The 5,291-nt window shown below is 44.2% G+C and overlaps 1 protein-coding gene across 2 annotated transcripts in view; it reads right to left on the reverse strand.

Annotated features, from left to right (window-relative positions):
- Nucleotides 1–5,291, reverse strand: part of SNAP23 (synaptosome associated protein 23) — a 48,355-nt gene that overhangs the window by 41,800 nt on the left and 1,264 nt on the right. The window contains exon 2 of one of the 2 annotated variants that reach the window (XM_021712938.1): nucleotides 2,470–2,556. The exons of the other annotated variant lie outside the window; for it this stretch is intronic. The gene's annotated coding sequence lies outside the window, so the exon portion shown is untranslated. The remainder of the gene's footprint in view (nucleotides 1–2,469; nucleotides 2,557–5,291) is intronic. 2 annotated transcript variants of the gene reach the window in all.

The raw sequence follows: 5,291 nt of genomic DNA on the forward strand, positions 1-5,291 counted from the left end.
CTCGCCAAGTTGCCCAGGCTGGTCTCGAACCCGCGGGCTCAGGCAATCCACTTGCCTCGGTCTCCCAAAGTGCTGGGATTACAGGCTGAGCCACCAAACCCGGCCTCTCTTTTTTTTTAAGAGACAGGGATCTTACTATGTCACTAGGGCTGGACTCAAACTCCTCCCACCTCAGCCTTCTGAGCAGCTGGGACTACAGGTAGATGCTACTGTGCCTGGCTATATTTTTTTGTCCTTTTAATATAGTGTCACTCCTCTTTAGGAATATATTTTTTGCTCCTAGTTTCCATTTCTAATATGAAATGTTAAAAATGTTCACACACATACTCAAAACTATGGGCACATAGTTTTTACTCAAACTATGGGTTTTTGAGTATTCTAAAATACTCTGAGCTGGGCTCGGTGACTCAGCCTGTAATCCCGCACCTTTGGGAAGCTGAGGTGAGTGGACTGCCTGAGCCTGCGGGTTTGAGACCCGCCTGGGCAGCGAGACCTCATCTCTACAATAAAGCAAAAAAATCAGCCAGGCGTGGTAGCGCATGCCTGTAATTCCAGCTCCTCAGAAGGCTGAGGCGGAAGGATCGCCGGAGCCCAGCAGGCAAGGCTGCGGTGGCAGGGAGCGGACACTGCACTCCAGTCTGGGCGACAGAGTGAGACTCCAACTCAAAAAATAAAATAAAATACTCTGAATACTCTAGGCCAAAAAGAAACTAAACTTTGATTAGGAAATTTAACTCTTGCTGGAAGCACTTAGATGAGGTAAGAGTCTTATTTATGTTAAGGACAGCTTCCTCCTTTTACTTCCTCTCTCAAGTTTCCCTTCTAGCTCCTTCAGTGTGAACAACTTAAACCATTCTTAGACACAGGCCCCAAAACTATGCGAGTATAGGAAGTATACCACAGAATTATATCTGCTAAACAACCAGGTTTCAAAGTACACTGAAGCACATGATTCAAGACAGAAATCTTTTTTTTTTTTTTTTTTAAAGTTAGAGTCTCGCCGGGCTTGGTGGCTTAGCCTGTAATCCCGCGCCTTTGGGAGGCTGAGGTGAGTGGATTGCCTGAGCCCGCGGGTTCAAGACCCGCCTGGGCAGCAAGACCTCATCTCTACAGTAAATCAAAAAATCAGCTGGGCGCGGTAGTGCATGCCTGTAGTTCCAGCTACTTGGAAGGCTGAGGTGGAAGGATCGCCGGAGCCCAGCAGGTGAGGCTGCGGTGGCCGGGAGCGGCCACTGCACTCCAGTCTGGACGACAGAGTGAGACTCCAACTCAAAAAATAAAAAATTTTTTAAAATTAAAAAAAAAAGTTAGAGTTTCACCCTGTAGCCCAGGCTGAGGTGCAGTTACAGGATCATAGTTACTGTAGCCTTGACCTGCCAGGCTCAGGCAAAACTTCCAAATAGATGGAACTACAGGCATGTTCCACCATGCCTGACTAATTTTTTGATTTATTGTAGAGACGAGTTCTTACCATGTTGCCCCGGCTGCTCTTGAACGCCTGAGTTCAGAAAATCCTCTCGCCTCTACCTCCCAAAGTGCTGAGATTACAGGTGTGAGCCACTGCACCTAGCCAGCCAGAAATCATACTTATGAGTGGTAAAGTACAGCTAAAAATCAGGAACTGGGGTGGGGGGGTTAAAAAAAAATCAGGAGCTGGGCCCGATGCTGAGGTGAGTGGATTGTCTGAGCCCGCCGGTTCGAGACCCTCCTGGGCAGCGAGACCTCATCTCTACAATAAATCAAAAAATCAGCCGGGCGTGGTAGCGCATGCCTGTAATTCCGGCTACTTGGAAGGCTGAGGCGGAAGGATTGCCGGAGCCCAGCAGGTGAGGCTGCAGTGGCAGGGAGCGGCCACTGCACTCCAGTCTGGGCGACAGACTGAGACTCCAACACACCACACAAAAAAATCAGGAACCAAAAAGAAGACCAAAATTATACTTCAGGTGCGTGCCTGTAGTACCAGCTACTCTGAAGGTGGGAGGGTCGCTTGAGTCCATGAGTTCAAATGTAGCCTTGGCAACATGGTGAGACCTGTCTCTAATCTTTAAAATTTTAAAAAAACTGAAATGTTTTACAGAAGTACCTATTGTAATGTAATTGCTTGATGTCCAACATCTGATCTTCAACTCCCCATCAACCTTGGAACGTTCATAATTCTACTCTAAGTTCTCAGAGTAATCATAAGACAGTAATCATGTAGGCTTGATTGTAATAAATTATATTTACCCTCTTAAAAAAATGGCTGTGGAAGCAGAAAGGGGATGATCTAAATCAGCAGTCTCTAACGTTTTTGGCATAAGGGACCACTTTTGTAGAACCACGGATGGAAGTGGGGGTTGGGGAACATTAGACATTAGATTCTCTCATAAGAAGCGCAACCTAGATCCTTGGCATGCAGTTTACAATAGGGTTCACGCTCCCATGAGAATCTGATCTGAGCTGATCTGATCTGGTCAGAGCTCCACTCACCCTCTGCTCATCTTCTACTGTGCCGCCAGGTTCCTAACAGGGCACAGACGGGTACTGGTCCTGGCCCAGGGGTTGTGGATCCCTGCCCTATATGAAAGATAAGGGTCAGACTCAGTGGCTCAGCCTGTAATCCCAGCACTTTGGGAGGCCAAGGCAAGTGGACTGCCTGAGCCCATGGGTTCGAGACCAGTCTGGGCAACTTGGCAAGACTTCGTCTCTACAGTAAAACTAAAATTAGCTGGGCATGGTAGTGCATGCCTATAGTTCCAGTTACTTGGAAGGCTAAGGCATAAGGATTGCCAGAGCCCAGCAGGTTGACACTGGGGTAGCCGTGAGTGTGCCACTGCACTCCAGTCTGGGCAACAGAGTGAGACTCCCAACTCAAACCAAAAAACAAAAACAAAAAAAAGGAAAGATAAGAAAGAGGCTCAAGAGCCAAAGCTGGCAACCTACCCAGGAAAGAGAGATGCTATGGCATACATAAGTATGATATCTACCAGAGAGATACCAAGTGTAGGGTGGGAGTAAGTGGCAAGGATTCACCCTGCCTGAATGAAATTTCATCCACACTATCTATGTATTTTGGTTCTGATTCCAAGTACACTTAGATGCTTTCTGGTTAGCTTCTCAAATGTTCCAATGCCAGGAGTCAGAAGTCACACATAGAGAACATAAGCACTCAGGTCCCTAGAAAATAATATCCCCCACAGAACATTAAAAGAGTAGCATTCTTGTTCATACAAAAGACAACATAGTATTAATTGTTAAGCACCAAAATTTGGACACAAAATGGCTTCAAATCCTGACTACTGTTTACTTGATTTTTCTGTGCTTCAGTTTCTTCATTAAATGAAAGTAATGCTTACTTACTTCAAGTGTTGTTATATGGATTGAGCTAATTCATGCAAAGCATTTATTTACACAGTGCCTAGCATATAGTACTCAGTAAAGTTATTATAATTTTTCTTAATAATGATTATTTAAAATATCTCATGATTTTGATTTGTGTGAGCCAAAACCCAAGCATAATCTACCTCCCAAAAAATTATGATTTTAAATTATCAAAGAAATGCCACAATAAGGTCTCAATGGTCAGGCAGGACTATATTGTGTGTGTGTGTGTGTGTGTGTATGCAGGAGTGAGTAGGTGGCTGTCAAAGGCATACAGAAGACAGATTGTGAAGGGCTTTGTATGCAAGTTTGAATATTTTATTTTATATTTTATTTTCTGTACATGGACTCGCTGTGTTGCCCAGGCTGGTCTTGAACTCCTGGGCTCAAACAATCCTTCCACCTCAGCCTCCCAATTAACTGAGACTACAGGTACAATCCACTATACCCAACTTGAATTTTATTTTATAAGCCTTAAAAGGCCATCTAAAGTCATCTCAATTGTCAAAACCTTGTCAAAATCAATTTAAAACAAAATATGAACTTAAGTTACAGAACCCTCAGAAATTAACAGAGATAATTCCAGAAAAATTAAGTGATCAATGACTTAAATATTTTAGTAGCAGTACAACCAAATTTAAACCAAAACCAAAATGTCAGCGAATTTAAATGAATGCAAACTGGGCAACTTGGCGAGACCTCATCTCTACAACAAATCAAAAAATTAGCCGGGCATGGTGGCACTTGCCTGTAGTCCCAGCTACTTGGAAGGCTGAAACGGGAGGATCACCTGATCCCAGCAGTTCAAGGCTGAGGTGGCCGTGAGCGTGCCACTGCCCTCCAGCCTGGCTGACAGAGTGAGACTCCAACTCAAAAAAAAAAAGGAACATCACATGCTGTTTCCTGACTCCATAATCTACTTCCTGCAATTGTTGGAGGCACTGGACCCATCTGTTTCAAGTCTCTACCAGTACTACAACAAAGAAAAGAGAAGTCCTTATTACTTGCCCCTCTGTAAACCTATAGAGCTACAAACAAAATGCAGTACTGGAATAAAAGGTTCAGCACCCATAGATGCAAGCAACACTACATATTATAAATGCTAACATATATATAATACAGAGTGCAAACATAGTCCAAAAACATGGAAAACAAAGCCTTAATTCAGGGGGGAAGAAAAGGAAAAGAAAAAAAGAAAGATTTCATAAAACTATCAAAGAGTAAACATCCTCTTTTTTTCTTTTGCTATTCTAATCTACTTGTATCTGGTGCGACCAGATAAGTTCCTAGAATTGTGTCACAATAATGAATAGAGGACTCACAGAATTTTCAAGTCCGTTGGCCTTTGTCTAATCTTCATTTTATTTGAGTTGGAGTCTTACTCTGTTGCCCAGACAGGAGTGTAGTGGCACGCTCACAGCCACTGCAGCCTTGACCTGCTGGGCTCAGGCGATCCTTCCACCTCAACCTTCCAAGTAACAGAAACTACAGGCGGGCGCTACCACACTTGGCTAATTTTTTTATTTATTGTAGAGATGAGGTATCACTAAGTTGCCTAGGCTGTTCTTGAACCCCTGGGCTCAGGCAATCCTCTCACCTCCACCTCCCAAAGTGCTGAGATTACAGGTGTCAGTCACCAAACCCAGCTTCTAAACAACTATACTTTGGGAGGCCGAAGTGAGAGGATTGCTTGAGTCCAGGGGTTCAAGAACAGCCTAGGCAACTTAGTGATACCTCATCTCTACAATAAATAAAAAAATTAGCCAAGTGTGGTAGCGCCCGCCTGTAGTTTCTGTTACTTGGAAGGTTGAGGTGGAAGGATCGCCTGAGCCCAGCAGGTAGACACTAGGGTGGTCATGAGCATGCCACTGCACTCCAGCCTGGGCAATAGAGTGAGACTCCAACTCACATAAAAAAAAAAAAAAAAAAAC

The sequence above is a fragment of the Carlito syrichta genome, unplaced genomic scaffold (assembly GCF_000164805.1).
Source record: "Carlito syrichta isolate Samal-C Ts95f unplaced genomic scaffold, Tarsius_syrichta-2.0.1 Scaffold91562, whole genome shotgun sequence".
Lineage (NCBI taxonomy): Eukaryota > Metazoa > Chordata > Mammalia > Primates > Tarsiidae > Carlito > Carlito syrichta.